General features: G+C 45.7%; 1 long non-coding RNA gene across 1 annotated transcript in view; it reads right to left on the reverse strand.

Annotated features, from left to right (window-relative positions):
- Nucleotides 1-10,257, reverse strand: part of LOC116957320 (uncharacterized) — a 43,997-nt gene extending 33,740 nt beyond the window's left edge. Inside the window, exon 1 of the long non-coding RNA XR_012930582.1 lies at nucleotides 875-10,257. This is a non-coding gene — a long non-coding RNA (uncharacterized LOC116957320). The remainder of the gene's footprint in view (nucleotides 1-874) is intronic.
- Between the last annotated feature and the right edge of the window lie 6,193 nt (nucleotides 10,258-16,450).

Raw genomic sequence — 16,450 nt, forward strand, 5'->3', positions numbered from 1 at the left:
TGTGCAAAAAACACCATTTGGAGATGTTTATTTTTGCTAACTTTGCAATAAACATTTTCGAAAAGTAAATCACCGGTGTTGATGTCTCTCACCTAATGAAAAAAACTATTGACATGACTGCCTTTTCGTATAACCACTGTTGCCTATCCTTGCTATATATAAAAGTGTATTCAAGAAGATATCTTGGTTAAATGTTTTCATTATACAAACAAAAAACATGGCGGATTTTTTTTTCGTAGGCCCTAGGCACAGTGCCTGCTCCTGTGGCTTATTGGATAATACGGTCCTGGTGGGTAAATGAGTAGCTGGGTGAGTGAGGAGGCCCGAGGCAGTGCCTACTAGTGTCGCCTCTTGGATAATACGGCCCTGGTGGGTAAATGAGTCAGTGGCTGCGTGAGTGAGTAGGCCCCAGGCAGTGCCTACTAGTGTCGCCTCTTGGATAATACGGCCCTAATGGGTGAATGAGTGGCTGGGTGAGTGAGTAGGCCCGAGGCAGTTCCTACTGTGGCCTATTGGATAATACGGCAAAGGAGGTCTCAATGTAAGTGCTTACCCCGAGCTCTCAATACTCTGATGGTGCGCTGTTTGTGATTTGTATGCCTTTTTGGCGTCTTCTGGTCCAACACCAGTGGAGACTGGGCTCTAATAAAAGCCGTCTCGGGTGTGGACCAATCAAATTCAAGGACAGTGTCAATATTATTATCAGAGTTGTCTTTTTTGTTTGCATTTTGACTACTTGTGTTGTGGTTATTGCAAACATGATCCTTTGTATAAAGGTGTCAGTTTTTGTGCCAGATAAAAGGGTAAAAACCTATTACTGTATGATTTATATTGTTAATGGTACATTTAAAAATAAAATATACATTGTACTCACCAGTGCATGGTGCGACCTGATATTGTGAACTTGGCAGCTCTGGGAGACAGGGTGGGAGCGATAGTTTGCGCCTGGTGGTTGAGTCCAATCTCTGACTAGACACCCCCATCTCCCCGTGTGTGAGTGGTGCAGTCCGATCTTTGGCTTAAATTCCCCTACCCGTCTGCCCGTGTAGTGCAGTCCAATTTGTGACTTGACTTCCCCCTCTCCCCTTCTGAGTGGTGCAGTCGAATCTGTGATTTGATTCCCTCCTCTCCCCGTGTGAGTGCTGCAGACCAATCTGTGACTTGACTCCCTCCTCTCCCCGTGTGAATGGTATAACCCAATCATTGCCTTGACTACCCCCCCCCTCTCCCAGTGTGAGTGTTGTAGTCCAATCTGACTTGACTCCCTCCTCTCCCAGTGTTAATGGTATAACCCAATCATTGCCTTGACTACCCCCCCCCTCTCCCAGTGTGAGTGGTGCAGTCCAATCTGTGACTCACTTCCCCCTCTCCCCGTATTTGAATGGTACAATCCAATAATTTACTTGACTCCCCCCCTCCCCCGTGTTCGAGGAAAGTATTCATTGGACAACTCGAGTACAATAGCACTCGCTCATTGGCTGAGGACGGAGAGAGTAAAAGGGCACGAGTTTAACAAGTAGGAGGCTTTCGCGACCAATATCCATTAGAGGTTTTTTTGGTTAGATCGCGTAAATATATAAATGTGTCGTTAAAACCTGCCGCCACCCGGCACAGCCAACTAGTAAGAGTTGTCACGTAAACAGAACGTGGCCAATTCGTTGGATAGCCAAGCCACAACATTTACAATCTGAGTACGACATTTCTCCAGTAATTCCAAATTAGCTTCATTATGTGACAGCCAGATTTGTGGAGAAGTCCACCTGTTTCATTCCTTATATAGAGGCGTAGATGTGATGACCAACCTTCTGCGCTCTTGCGTAACGTGGAGTTGGGGGGGATTAACGAGGCAATGTACATCAAGCATTGTGAGCCCTTTCAAGTGTCTAAAGAACTTATTTTGGCAAGGTGACTTCTATAAACAAAAGGAAGGACAGCAATGGGCTCTCCTTTGTCTCGTGTGATAGCGAATTTGCACATGGAAGATTTTGAAACAAAAGCAATAGCTTCAAGCACACTAAAACCATCTGCTTGGTTTAGATATGTGGATGACACATTGGTGGTCTGGCCACACGGCAAAGATACACTAAACGCATTTCTAAATAATCTCAACTCGCAAAACCCATCCAACCAGTTCACCTTTGTACCAGTTATTAAAAGAACAGATAAATATTAAAGTCTCCCAAATACACTGTCAGCAGTAGCAAAACACGCGTGCCAACAAGGACACTCAATTGATTTTGATAATGTTGAAGTTATGTGCAAAACTAGCGACTACTAGTCAAGACTAATTAGAGAAACTATCGAAATTGAAATAAAAATAACTTTAAGCGTTCAGATAGCTACCGCCTTAGTGCTGCGTGGAAGCGAATCATCAAATAATACATTATTTAAATGCATGCCTATAAAGGGCAGCATACTTCAATAGGGATTACCATTGGTACGGCTATTTTAATACACACAACAGACAGGATGGACAAGTTCAAAGGGCTCGCATAATGCACATGCATAATGTAAGTTGCCTCAGTAATCACCCCCCACCCTCACTTTGCGCAAGAGTGCAGAAGCGTGGTCACCACATCAACGCTTCTATATAAGGAACGAAACAGGTGGACTTCTCCACAGATCTGGCTGTCGCCTGATGAAGCTAGTTGTAATTACTGGCGAAACGTCGTACTCAGTTTGTAAATGTTGTGGCTTGGCTCTTCAACACACCGGTGTGATGTACTAGTGAAGAACTGCCATGTTCTGTTGACGTGACAACCCTTACTAGTTGGCTGTGTCGGGGTGTCGGGTGGTGCCGAGTTTTAATGACACATTTATATATTTATGCAATCAAATCCAAAAAAACCTCTATTATAAAAGGGCGCGATACTACATTATTTCGATGAGATCATACACCCCACTAACTCAAGTACGGATTTTCACCCTCGTATTAATTTTGTTAGATATACTGTACTGTATAAAAAAATATTTTTTTACGTAACAAAAAATAGCCCGAGAACAAACATCTCAATAATAAACCAGCGCTGTACGGGGTAGCGCTCAAAGGGGTATACTACCCACTACACACTACACTATACTATACACACACTATACACTAAACTATACACACCACACCATATTATTTGGTTCTTTCGATAAAGTCACGTAGATATAAACAAATTAAATCCAATCACGTTTCGGGCGCAACACAAGCGTCCGTCATCAGGCGGGACAATCAGCAATAAACTAAGGCGGGCAAAAGAGCTGCTTGTAACAAGGGGGCTATATAGTTGAGAGGGGGGGGAGGAGCCAGGGAGGGGGGTTGGAGAGGGTGGGGGTGTTGGGTATGGAAGGTGGTGTTCCGCAAGCACGGACAGTAAGACAGAATGCCGGGGCTGAGAAGTGAGCGGGGCTAGGAGCAGGAAGGCTAAAGAACACTGGAGATGCGGATATGAACACAAACTAGAAAGCAGTTAAGGTGGTACCTGGTTAATAACATCCTACCAATGATTGCTCAATTTGTATCCATTTTCTAGGTTTAAGTTATGTCTGTTTATTTAACTGGATGGCTTCATGAACAAACCTTTGATCGTAGCCCGAAGGTTTGCAGAGCACCTTGGTCTCAGAGAAAACAATATCACGAGAGCCCACAGCGTTATAGCAATGGTCAGCCACTGCCGAGGTATTGGTTCTGCCGTGTTTCAGATCTGCCTTGTGCTTGCGAACCCAGTCCGAGGCATGACGTTTCGTTTCCCCAATGTAACAATCACCACAGGTGCAACTTAGTTTGTAGACTCCAGGATATTGCATGTCAGGAACGACATCCTTCACAGATGGGATTAGATCACGGATTTTGTGTCCTGTACTGAATCAGACCTGGATCTTGTGTTTAAGATTTTGGAAATCTTTTTGGTAACGCCTGCTATGTATGGTAACATGATGGTTTTGGTCGCTGTCTCAGGGGGTTGTTTCTCCATCGTTGGAGAAACAGCTTTGCGGATAATGCGGTCCGAATATCCATTCATCTTAAGGGCCTGGTGTACGTGTTCCAGTTCACTGGCTAGGTGGTGTTGGTCGGAGAGGCAGTGGGCCCTATGGTGTAGTGTTTTTAATGAGGGAATTCTTCTGTGCCGGATGGTGGTGGGAATCAGGTTTCAGATAGGAATCTGTGGGTGGCTATCCTGTAGACAGTGTCCCAGAGAGCCACCAGGTCTCTTTTCAAACAAAACATCCAGGAACGGAAGCGTACCATCCTTCTCCACTTCCATGGTGAATTTGATGGATGGGTGTATGGAATTAATGTGGTTGAGAAATTGGTCCAGTGCTGGACGGCCATGTGGCCAAATTACTAAAGTGTCATCCACATATCTCTTCCACAAGGAAGGACGTAGGGTGGATGTCTTGATGGCATCTGTTTCAAATTTATCCATGAAAACATTCGCTATCACTGGTGATAAGGGGGATCCCATGGGGGTACCTTCATTGTTTGTAGAAAGTGCCATTCCAGGTAAAGTTTTGGTAAGGCAGTGCCTAGCCAGAATAGGAACATCAGGGTTCAGTCCGTGTTGGACTAAATAATTAATTATTGCTAACGTGTCAGGCACAGGAACCTTGGTGCACAGAGAAACCACATCAAAGCTGACGAGCAAATCATCTGGGGACAGTGAAATGCCCTTGATTAGAGAGACCAAGTGAGCTGAGTTATGTACTGCTGAGGGAGTCTTGCCAGCGAATGGAAGCAAGGTATCAGACAGAAAACGGGCCAGTTTGTAGGTCGGTGAGTTGATAGTGGAGACGATGGGCCGAAGTGGAGTACCATCTTCATGGATCTTGGGAAGACCATAGAATCTGGGTGGTCTAGTAGCAGGTTTTAGGAAGAGCCGTTTGACTGGTTCGATTAGAGAAGTCGAACAGCTAAAATTATTGTTTTTTGTCGTCAGGCTGTTCGTAGGATCTGTTGATTTTGGTGTAACTGCCATCATTAAGATCCTGGATTTTGTTGTATGTGGTTTTATCCATGACCGTAGCATTGCCCTTGTCAGCCGAGAGGATGGCTATGTCATCCCTCTTTTGCAAATTTGCGAGTTCAGAGCGCTCGTCTTTGCTGATGTTACTAATGGGTTTCTTAGCATTTTTAAGGTTGGTGGCAATTTCAGCTCTAGCAACGTCTTTTGGGATGTGTCCCAAGCCTTTGAGGGCTACGTTGACCTGGGCGATTATATCATCCACTGGGATATGCTTAGGGGTGACTGCGAAATTCAACCCTTTAGCTAGTACCGATTTCAGGCTGTCAGTAATTGGGATGTTACTCTGATTGCTGACAATCTTTTTAACATCTAACTTTTTAGCTTGTGGATCTGGCTTCTTTTTTGACAGGAGGTTGAATTTAGCGATCAAGTTAACTTTACATTTGGTTGACATTGAATTAGCAGAGACTGTCATGTTGTCAACAGGGTCTCAATATGAAGTGGACATTTTTTCTGTTAATATTAGGTATGATTGTATAAGAGTCTTGTCTAAATAATCAAGTTCAAACCGGAGCAATCTTCTCCCTGAGATTAGTGATAGTCTGGCTTTAAAGCAAAATACTTTAGCGTTAGAAGTGACAGCAGCAGAAGTGAGTGTAAATGCGATAGGTATTACCTTGTTGTCGCGGCATCTCTTGAGGAAGGTTAGTGACTCGATTAGTTTAGCCTTCTTGTCCCGTTGTCTGTTAAGAACTCTAACAGAAGTGTGGAAACCCTCCCCGTAGAGGCGATTCATTATAGATTTGAAGTTTTCGTGACCGAGGGATCCATACTCAAACTCTACTATACACTACACACTACTATACACACCACACTATACACACTCCACTATACTATATACTACACACTATACTATACACACTAGACTATACACTACACGCTACACACGACACTATACACTATACGGCCCTGGGAGGGAAATAGAACGGATTTTGTTTTGGCGAGATCGAAGAGTTTCTCTCTAACCACGCCACCACCACCACCAAAACAACCACAACGACCACCGGCGCAGGATTTATACTGCATAAACTTGTTACAATTGTGTGGGAGTACAGGCGAGTAACAAGGGAACGACGTCACTTATGGCGGTTATAGCGTTGACGCGACGCGGCATGCACACGCAACTTCTTAGACGGCAAAAAAACGACGACGAATATATAAAAAAACAAACACAGAATCCACTTTAAAAAAACAACACCACACACACGCACACACGAGAAACACTCCGGCGCGTACAAAACAAACGAACGTGAAATTATAATTATAAAGACGACACCACCACCACACCGCACGTGCGTGGGCTCGGTAAAAAAAAACGGGAGCACAGAGATCCCCCCCCTCCCGCAGCCACCGCCACGTCCTGATTTGAGAATGAGAGACGCACACAGCACGTCACACGTCAACAACAACAAAAAATATATAAAGTGTGACAGCCAAAATAACGTAGCCAGAGATGGTATTCCCCAGAATTCCTCAATCACTTAGGCCCCAGACAACTCCAATGGCTGGTAATACTGTACACAAAATCCATGAACACCAGATGCATCCCAAAAGCATGGTGGGAGGCGATGGTCATTGCCATATCCAAACCGGGCAAGCCAACCAAAGACCCAAAGCTATAGGCTAATATCACATGACGTATAAACTCCTGGAACACATCTTCCAGAGAATCAGCTCCCTCATCGAGTCAGTGATCCCTGAAGAATAAGCGGGATTCCAGCCTGGACGCAGCTGCTGTGACCAAGTTTTGGCCCTTGCGACGCACATTGAGGCCGGATACCAGATTCAATGCAAGACCAGCGCAGCCTTTGTGAACTTGTCATTGGCCTACGACACAGTCTGGATTAAGGACTTGATGTTGAAGCTCGCAAGGATAATTTCCTGCCTAAAAACAATATACCTGATATGGACAATGCTGAGCAATAGCCGACTGCGTGTCTATATATATGTGACAAATCCAGCTCACCCTGGTTCCTCAACAATGGAATGCCACAAGGTTCAGTACTCGCGCAAACTCTCTTCAAAGTCTATACGAGCAACATGCCACCCACGGGGTCACACACATTTATATATGCGGATGACCTTGCCCTAGCAACGCAAGCAGCCACCTTCAATGATATCGATTCCACTCTGAACCTAAAGACCTAAACGCCATGGGGGAATATTTCAGGAAATGGAAGCTCAAGCCAAATCCCCACTAAACAGCCACTGCATTTCATCCTAATAACAGGAGCACCAAGGACACTCTGAAGGTGACCTGCGGCAACACTACGCGACACCATTCCCAGCTTTCTCAGAGTGAAGATGGACCGTAAGCTAACCTTCCATGAGCACCTGAAAAAGGTGGCGGCCAAGACCAGGACAAGGTTCATCCTGGTCCAGAAAACTGGCAAGCGCAAGCACAAGCTGGGGAGAATCAGCACCCAGTGATATGGACATAAACGATGGTCCTTGTGTAATCTGTAGCTAAGGACTGTGCACCAGTATTGACTAGTAGTCAGACTCGACTTGTTGATGTCGACCTGAACCGTGCAATGTGGTGTATCAATGGAACCCCTCAAGTCGACCCCAAAACCCTGTCTGCCTGTGCTGTCACCACATCTCTCCACCACCTATCCGCCACAACGCTGCAACCCTCTGAGAAGTCCTGCAAAACGATGAAAACAGTCGCCTCCCCATTCATCAGAACCTAAGTAACGTCCCTTGTCATCACTTGAAGTTACTGTTATCGAGTAGCACCAATGAAGGCAGGGGGGATCTTTGTGTATTTTGTATGTTTCAGTAGAGGTGAGGCTGAAGTGCGTACACGTGTCTGTGTGTGCGAACGTATCTAGATAAAAGTGTGCAAGGGGCTGGTAATCCCCTCCACCTAATACTATGATGCCTTCTGAGCAAAAATCCGACTTGCCCCCTCGGTAGGATTCACGACAGGAGAGGGACAGGGCAGACTGGCGACATTAACAAAATAATGAAGGGGACGTGGGAGTATGGTTTAGAGGTGTGGAAAGCCATGAGTCCCAAGCTATTGTGGGCTTGCCTCCCCATTAACGGAAGGCAAGGAATGGTGGTGGTGTATTACACCCCCACCGAAAATGAACATCGGTGGAGGGATACAGACGACGCAGATGAGTCGGATACCTTCTATAACCTCCTGTCCCAGGTTAAAGTTGCCCCTGTTGGGTGACTTCAATGCCTGAGTGAGTCATGAAACAGACACCTGGGCCGGAGTGATTTGAAGGCATGGGCCGGATCAGCTCAATAATAATGGTACAATGCTTTTAGTAAGAGTATGGATTCCTGCAGTCACGAAAGCTTCAAATCAAGATTGATGCTTCTAGACTTCTCTGCAGTCCGTGACCTTGTATTCACCAACATGCTGTTCCCACATCAACGCATCCAGTCGACACCATGGATGGCATGCCAGGTGCAAGCAAGAACGTAATAGTGATGAAACAGCGGATGCGGGCCGATGTCCTTGACACCAGGACCTACCGTAGGGCTTGACCTGTTCACTGGCCATTGTATCAGAATCAGAAGTGCATTATCCGAATAAATTATCAATTGAAGTATAAAGCTCTTTTTCATGGGTGACTCGCCCAGGAGATAAAATGAAACCAAATGATCTTACAAAACAATTATGTACATTCACAACTTACTTTTGTTGTTATGGTAAAAGGGGTGGAGCCATTTTCTTTCCAGAGTTTTCGACGGCGAGGGCGTTGTGAGTTGCAGTATAGCCGTGTTTTGTGGGGTTTTTTCTCGTTTTTCATTAGTATGGCCATCTTTGACTGCACAAGTTAGTAGGGTGCAGAATAAAGGCGACACCAGTGGCTTGCCATCTGTAAGATCGACGGGCTATTATCCTATTGCGATGGTAGGCGTCCACCTATGAACCCATTCAAACCCACAATGGTCCTGTCTCAGCTTGCTAATTAAAGTTGCGAGCGAGTATTTCATCATCGTTTGGAGCTGCTAGAACTGGCATCGTCCCTTCCTCCTGATGCCGAGGAGATAATGGGTGAGGTTCAGAACGTGTGGCTCATGCAGCTGCAATGGCTGCATTGGGCTATGCAGTTCAGACCTATTCCAGAGATCCCTGGCTAGTGGAGGAGCTGTTTTCTGGCAAGCTGAAAGAAAGCAACAGGCCCAGTCCTACACGTCCAAAAGGGACAACCGCCATTTGCCACTAATTGATGGTGACTTTACCACGGTGCTTGTGCCATGCTAGATACACTTTGAGGCTGTCACGTGAAATGTTGAAGGCTCATGCTGATGGCAGGAGGTAAAGGAACAGACCATGCATGTGCCATGGGTTGATTTACTTAGATAACTGGCAGGTGCACGACCTGTGCTTCGCACTGTGCCAGACTAGGTGCAGGAGGTCACGGGACAGACCCTGCAGGTGCCATGGGTTGACTGACTGTGATGAGTGGCCGATGCACCACCTTTGCCCCTCTACCGTGCCAGGCTAGGTGCAGCAGGTGTCAAGAATTTTCTCAGTGAAAGACCCTGAGATGACATCGCGAGGTCACTGACATCATCTGTAAATGTTATGGAGCTATACACTCCCAGCAAAAATTATCATCAAAAAGCCCGGAGATAAGGCATGGTTTGACGAGATGTGCGGGAGAGCTACAAAGGAAGACACGACGCCTCTTCTGCCAGCTGAAGAAAACCAACACTGCCGTCAACAAGCTGAATTTTTCCCAAGCAAGACACTCCTACAACCAGGCTGAGAAGCAGGCTGGAATTAACTACAACATCAAACGCATGAAGGAGCTTACTGATAGGACCTTAACCAGTAAGAAATGGTGGAGGCTCATCAACTGCCTGTCTGGAAGATCTGCAAACTCTGACATCCCTGTCATTGTGCACAACGATGTTGCCCATATCACAGCCTGGGATAAAGCAGAAGTTTTCTGAGACTTTTGTAAAGAAACGCCATCTCCAAGATGCAAAAGATCCAGCACCATACATCGAGCCAAGCACTACCTGCTCAATTGAGAACATCACCTTCAAACCCAAAGACATCAACAGGCTCCTAAAGCGACTCAAGCCCAACAAAGCCACTGGCCCAGATCTAATCCCCACCAAAGTTCTCAAGGAATGCAGTAGTGGACTTGCAAGCCCCCCTGTGTCGCCTCTTCCACTGTTGCTTCTCAAGTGGAGTATTCCCAAAGCAATGGAAGCTGATCTCAGTAACCCCAATACACAAGGACTCCAAAGCTGACCCATCAAAGCATCACCCAATATCCCTGCTCAGCATCATTAGCAAGGTGATGGAGGGAGCAGTGAACAACCAACGTCACAGGTACATGCTCAATAGCAACCTGATCTCCTGCAAGATATTTGGATTCAGACCAGGTCACAACACAGCGGGCCTTCTAAACATCCTCTCTCAAAGGTGGAAAACCTCACTCGACAAGGGGGAAGAAGTTCGTTTCATAGCTCTGGGCATAAAAGAAGCCTTTGACAAAGTGTGGCACAATGGCCTATTGTGCCAAACTCCGCTCCAAGGGGGCATCTTGACAGCTTCTGACATGGCTGCAGAGCTACCTCTCCAACAGACCCATCAGAGTTGTATTATCCCGCCAGGCCTCAGCACCTCCCATTAATGCCTCTTTACCACAAGGATCAATTCTCGGTCCACTTCTCTTCTCCATCTTCATTGACGACCTGGTTGATGCGTGGGAGAACCAGCTGTACCCTCTAAGCTGACGACTCAACCCTCTATGCTCCAATAAAATCACCTGCTGAAAGCAATGCAGTGGCAGCGAGCCTGAACGGGGATCTTCATCAAATGAACATCTGGTCATATAAATAAAAGAATGCCTTCGAACCATCAAAGTGCCAGACCACGACACTATCTCGGAAGAGAATTCCATCCAAGCCGGATCTGCATTTGGTGACTGTCAGCTAGGATCAACCAACAAGCTCCAGTCTCCTTGGTGTTATCATTGACGGCAAACTGAAATGGGCAAAAACATCTCACCAACATCTCCATCAGAGCAGGACAGAAACTGTGGGTGTATTGAGAAAGGTGGCCAACAAACTTGGCACAGAAGGCCGAGCCACAGCCTAAAAAGCTCAAGTCCGCAGTGTCATGGAGTACGCCTCTTTATGCTGGATGAACACCCCATCAACTCACCTCAACCTTCTCGACAACATTCAGAGGAAGGCGCTGAAAATAAGTGGTATTTATGAAGCCACCGCCAGCACCACAACTCACCATCCGCAGCCTGCATCGCGGTCGACAAGTTTTTTCTGTCCAAGTCTTGGACAAAATGCACACCAACCACTGCCCCCCAGACCTTCAGGCCATGCTTCCACCCCCATATGAAAAATGCCGTGCCACCTGATTAAGCAGAACCCTGCCAAGCCACGCCCTTACCCCCCCCCCCCCGCGCCTCAGTTGCCAGAACATTCTCCCTGGACAGAAGCTCCCTTCACTCTGCTGTACGGATATGTGACCTGCCTCCCTGAGCACATTGTCGGTGAAATCACCGATTCTGGTCTCCAGGCCTTCAAATGCCGAGCACATGGACATCTCCTATCTTCACCGCACGCCCTGTAGGAGTGAGTCTTTGAGCCTCAGTGAACCAATGATTATGCCGAATAGATGTGCTAATATCTGATATGGTTCTTGTTCACAATTGCACAGAATATTTTAAAAAATGGGCCATGGGTTGACTGAGATGACTGGCCGATGAACCACGTGTGCTCCCCTATTATGCCAGGCGAGGTGCAAGAGGTCGCGAGAAAGACCCTGCAGGCGCCATGGATTGATTGATATGACTGGCCGATGAACCACCTGTGCCCCCCCTACTGTGCCAGGCTAGATGCAGGAGGTCACAGGACAGACTCTGAAGGCGCCATCGGTTGATAGACTGAGATGGCTGGTCGATGCACCACCGTGTGCCCCACCCCTCCCCCCGATCCCTTTAACTGTGCCAACTTGCTGTGTTTAGCCTCAATCTGGGGCCTGAAATTCACGCTCGCCAGCTACCCATTTTATCCTGGACATTCTCGCCACAAATTCTGCCACCAGACAACGCGTTCTCACCGGCCACTCACTCTCAACACACGCACACTCACCACCTACTCTCGCTCAAGAGAGTGAAACCCACTGAGTGAGGGAGACGAGGGCCGGATTAAAGTTCTTGTAGGCCGTAGGCACTTCTGTATCATAGGCTTTCAGTGGTAACATTTGGCACTGCTGCCCCATGTCACTGCTACCGCCACTGTCACTTCGCTTGCTTCATGCGGTGCTTCATCCAGCCGCTGGACAAATGTCACTCCTAATACGGTTCATGATTTAGTCTGTGCCCTCATTCGATGTGAGCGCGCTGTGTGCCGCAGATCAGCAGATTTAATTTGAAATTATTGAGAAAAAATAGAAGGTAAGCTTAAAAATACAAGCGAAAGATTTACTGTGGTTATCATATTGGATGACGTACCTTTAAAAGGATGCCGTTAATTTTCAATGATAACAAATTAAATGTTCTGACAGGACTACGACATGGCAAGCACCATATTGCTTTAGTTTCGTTTAAGCCTAAAGATACAACAGCTATTTGAGGTGTAATATGCCTCACCAGTGAACGACTTGTTAATACTGTAAAGAAATTGCAATGAGCAGCCAATAATGATTAAAGTGGCAAAAAATAGATTGTGCAAAAAACACCATTTGGAGATGTTTATTTTTGCTAACTTTGCAATAAAAAATTTCGAAAAGTAAATCACCGGTGTTGATGTCTCTCACCTAATGAAAAAAAACTATTGACATGACTCTGCCTTTTCGTATAACCACTGTTGCCTATCCTTGCTATATATAAAAGTGTATTCAAGAAGATATATTGGTTAAATGTTTTCATTATACAAACAAAAAACATGGCGGATTTTTTTTCGTAGGCCCTAGGCACAGTGCCTGCTCCTGTGGCTTATTGGATAATACGGACCTGGTGGGTAAATGAATGAGTGGCTGGGTGAGTGAGTAGGCCCCAGGCAGTGCCTACTAGTGTCGCCTCTTGGATAATACGGCCCAAGTGGGTGAATGAGTGGCTGGGTGAGTGAGTAGGCCCGAGGCAGTTCCTACTGTGGCCTATTGGATAATACGGCTATCTGCTACACACTACACTATACAGGCATACCCCGTTTGGCGTGGGGGAAGCGTGCCTAGAAACAAGAGCGCGAGGCGAGTCATTACAGCATTGGCCCTATGGAGATGTGTTCGCAACATCGCAATTAATTAGCTGGAAAATGAATACAGATGATGAACATGATTTATACTTTTGATTTAAAGCTTTCGTGACTGCAGGGATTCATATTCTTGTTTCTTTCAGTAAAGTCACGTAGAAGGGAAACAATAAAATAATAAAAAATATATTTTGCTTACCTTCTACTTGACTTTACCGAAAGAACCAAGAATATGATTTATACTATTGCAAACACGATCCCTTGTATAAACGTGTCAGTTTTTTGTGCCAGATAAAAGGGTAAAAACCTATTACTATATCTTGTTACTGGCAAAGGAGGTCTCATGTAAGTGCTTACCCCGAGCTCTCAATACTCTGATGGTGCGCTGTTTGTGATTTGTATGCCTTTTTGGCGTCTTCTGGTCCAACACCAGTGGAGACTGGGCTCTAATAAAAGCCGTCTCGGGTGTGGACCAATCAAATTCAAGGACAGTGTCAATATTATTATCAGAGTTGTCTTTTTTGTTTGCATTTTGACTACTTGTGTTGTGGTTATTGCAAACATGATCCTTTGTATAAAGGTGTCAGTTTTTGTGCCAGATAAAAGGGTAAACACCTATTACTGTATCATTTATATTGTTAATGGTACATTTAAAAATAAAATATACATTGTACTCACCAGTGCATGGTGCGACCTGATATTGTGAACTTGGCAGCTCTGGGAGACAGGGTGGGAGCGAGAGTTTGCGCCTGGTGGTTGAGTCCAATCTCTGACTAGACACCCCCATCTCCCCGTGTGCGAGTGGTGCAGTCCGATCTTTGGCTTAAATTCCCCTACCCGTCTGCCCGTGTAGTGCAGTCCAATTTGTGACTTGACTTCCCCCTCTCCCCTTCTGAGTGGTGCAGTCGAATCTGTGATTTGATTCCCTCCTCTCCCCGTGTGAGTGGTGCAGACCAATCTGTGACTTGACTCCCTCCTCTCCCAGTGTTAATGGTATAACCCAATCATTGCCTTGACTACCCCCCCTCTCCCAGTGTGAGTGGTGCAGTCCAATCTGACACTCACTTCCCCCTCTCCCCGTATTTGAATGGTACAATCCAATAATTTACTTGACTCCCCCCCTCCCCCCCCCCGTGTTCGAGGAAAGTATTCATTGGACAACTCGAGTACAATAGCACTCGCTCATTGGCTGAGGACGGAGAGAGTAAAAGGGCACGAGTTTAACAAGTAGGAGGCTTTCGCGACCAATATCCATTAGAGGTTTTTTGGTTAGATCGCGTAAATATATAAATTTGTCGTTAAAACCTGCCGCCACCCGGCACAGCCAACTAGTAAGAGTTGTCACGTAAACAGAACGTGGCCAATTCGTCACTAGTACATCACACCGGTGTGTTGGATAGCCAAGCCACAACATTTACAATCTGAGTACGACATTTCTCCAGTAATTCCAAATTAGCTTCATCATGTGACAGCCAGATTTGTGGAGAAGTCCACCTGTTTCATTCCTTATATAGAGGCGTAGATGTGATGACCAACCTTCTGCGCTCTTGCGTAACGTGGGGTTGGGGGGGATTAACGAGGCAATGTACATCAAGCATTGTGAGCCCTTTCAAGTGTCTAAAGAACTTATTTTGGCAAGGTGACTTCTATAAACAAAAGGAAGGACAGCAATGGGCTCTCCTTTGTCTCGTGTGATAGCGAATTTGCACATGGAAGATTTTGAAACAAAAGCAATAGCTTCAAGCACACTAAAACCATCTGCTTGGTTTAGATATGTGGATGACACATTGGTGGTCTGGCCACACGGCAAAGATACACTAAACGCATTTCTAAATAATCTCAACTCGCAAAACCCATCCAACCAGTTCACCTTTGTACCAGTTATTAAAAGAACAGATAAATATTAAAGTCTCCCAAATACACTGTCAGCAGTAGCAAAACACGCGTGCCAACAAGGACACTCAATTGATTTTGATAATGTTGAAGTTATGTGCAAAACTAGCGACTACTAGTCAAGACTAATTAGAGAAACTATCGAAATTGAAATAAAAATAACTTTAAGCGTTCAGATAGCTACCGCCTTAGTGCTGCGTGGAAGCGAATCATCAAATAATACATTATTTAAATGCATGCCTATAAAGGGCAGCATACTTCAATAGGGATTACCATTGGTACGGCTATTTTAATACACACAACAGACAGGATGGACAAGTTCAAAGGGCTCGCATAATGCACATGCATAATGTAAGTTGCCTCAGTAATCACCCCCCACCCTCACTTTGCGCAAGAGTGCAGAAGCGTGGTCACCACATCAACGCTTCTATATAAGGAACGAAACAGGTGGACTTCTCCACAGATCTGGCTGTCGCCTGATGAAGCTAGTTGTAATTACTGGCGAAACGTCGTACTCAGTTTGTAAATGTTGTGGCTTGGCTCTTCAACACACCGGTGTGATGTACTAGTGAAGAACTGCCATGTTCTGTTGACGTGACAACCCTTACTAGTTGGCTGTGTCGGGGTGTCGGGTGGTGCCGAGTTTTAATGACACATTTATATATTTATGCAATCAAATCCAAAAAAACCTCTATTATAAAAGGGCGCGATACTACATTATTTCGATGAGATCATACACCCCACTAACTCAAGTACGGATTTTCACCCTCGTATTAATTTTGTTAGATATACTGTACTGTATAAAAAAATATTTTTTTACGTAACAAAAAATAGCCCGAGAACAAACATCTCAATAATAAACCAGCGCTGTACGGGGTAGCGCTCAAAGGGGTATACTACACACCACACACGACACTATACACTACCCACTACACACTACACTATACTATACACACACTATACACTAAACTATACACACCACACCATATTATTTGGTTCTTTCGATAAAGTCACGTAGATATAAACAAATTAAATCCAATCACGTTTCGGGCGCAACACAAGCGTCCGTCATCAGGCGGGACAATCAGCAATAAACTAAGGCGGGCAAAAGAGCTGCTTGTAACAAGGGGGCTATATAGTTGAGAGGGGGGGGAGGAGCCAGGGAGGGGGGTTGGAGAGGGTGGGGGTGTTGGGTATGGAAGGTGGTGTTCCGCAAGCACGGACAGTAAGACAGAATGCCGGGGCTGAGAAGTGAGCGGGGCTAGGAGCAGGAAGGCTAAAGAACACTGGAGATGCGGATATGAACACAAACTAGAAAGCAGTTAAGGTGGTACCTGGTTAATAACATCCTA

Source organism: Petromyzon marinus, chromosome 72 (assembly GCF_048934315.1).
Source record: "Petromyzon marinus isolate PM22_M1 ecotype Great Lakes invasive population chromosome 72, UKy_Petmar_22M1.pri1.0, whole genome shotgun sequence".
Classification (NCBI taxonomy): domain Eukaryota; kingdom Metazoa; phylum Chordata; class Hyperoartia; order Petromyzontiformes; family Petromyzontidae; genus Petromyzon; species Petromyzon marinus.